We start from the raw sequence: 1597 nt of genomic DNA, 5'->3' as shown, positions 1-1597 counted from the left end.
CCCTGGGAGATAAACATGAGCCACCACTCTCAGCAGCCCTGGGAGGTAGGCACCAGCCACCACTCTCAGCAGCCCTGGGAGGTAAACACCAGCCATCACTCTCTGAAGCCCTGGGAGGTAAACACCAGCCACCACTCTCAGCAGCCCTGGGAGGTAAACACCAGCCACCACTCTCAGCAGCACTGGGAGGTAGACACCAGCCACCACTCTCAGCAGCTCACCACAACTTGATTTCTTTTTAGGCAAACTTAACTTCCTAGCCTAGCGCTATCTCCATCTTGTTCTTAAATTTATCAGAAACATTGTTTTCATGTTCCGCGATTAAGAAAAACATTCCTGTAACTGACCCCTTACTCAGCTAAGGAAGCTTTCTCTTATCTGTTGCTAACTAAGAATTTTATTTTTGCATGTTTACAGCTGTTGCAGAGACGCATCTCATGATTGTAATGAGGAAGAGACAAAATTAAGATCAGGAAGGATGTGGGCCATGTGGCCGCCTCTTGATGAATCCTCCAAATGTACAAAACAACTCAATAGACTGTCAATGGGTCAACACGCCAAGGTTTTTTAATATTCTGGACACCAACTTTCAAAATGAAACTCCTTGGAGACAGAATCAAGAGAAGAGCAGGCAGGCACTGAGCATCTTCTAAATGTCCACTGTATTTGCCCTGCTCCCTTTGCTTTTAAGAATATCTAAATATCTAAGGACTGGGGAGACACTCAGTGGCTAACAGTACATCCTGCTCTTATTGGGGACCTGTGTTCAGTTCCCAGAGCCAGTGTCAGGCAGCTCACAAGTGGCTGTAACTCCAGTTCCAGGGAATCCAGCACCCTCTTCTGTCCTCCCATCTCCACTCCCATGCACTCACAGACACAAATTCTCTCTCCTCTCCTCTCCCTCTCCCTCCTCCTCCCCCCCCCTCCCTCTCTCCCTCCCTCTGCCTCTCCCTCTCCCTCTCTCCCTCTCCCTCCCTCCCTCTCCCTCTCCCTCTCTCTCTCCCTCTCCCCCTCTTTCTCTTTCTCAATAAATAAATAAATAAATAAATAAAGATGATAGATAGAAAGATAGATCAATAGGTAGATGGAGGGAGGGAGAGAGAGAGAGAGAGAGAGAATTAAAAGAAGCAACTGAATAGTAATATCCCCTTTGCAATGAGCTGTCACTATAACCTCTGTTCAAGGTAGCCATTAGCCACGAGAATGTATTCTTAGGAAAGGATCATTTGGAACCGATTCTTTGGCTATAAAGACTCCACTGGGGAGATGGCTCAGTGGTTAAAGTGCTTACCACATGAGAATGCAGACTACGGTTTGGATTTCAAGGATGCACCTAAATGCCAGATGGCCTAGGAGACTTACTGTCATTCCGACTGGAGAAGGTAGAAATGAGAATTCCAGAGAAAGCCTTGGGTTTGATGAAAGACTCTGCTTCACTGAATGGAAGAGTGATTGAAGATGATCCCTAACATCAACCTTGGGCTTCCACATGTGCGTGCACATACATATGCATGTGAAATACATACAGAAATAGGCACATGAAAACAGGAAGGGGTGGGGAACTCATTCATGTACCTGGGGAGTCAGAGGAGACTTT

The sequence above is a fragment of the Rattus rattus genome, chromosome 16 (genome assembly GCF_011064425.1).
Source record: "Rattus rattus isolate New Zealand chromosome 16, Rrattus_CSIRO_v1, whole genome shotgun sequence".
Classification (NCBI taxonomy): Eukaryota; Metazoa; Chordata; class Mammalia; order Rodentia; family Muridae; genus Rattus; species Rattus rattus.
This window is presented reverse-complemented; position numbering follows the sequence as displayed.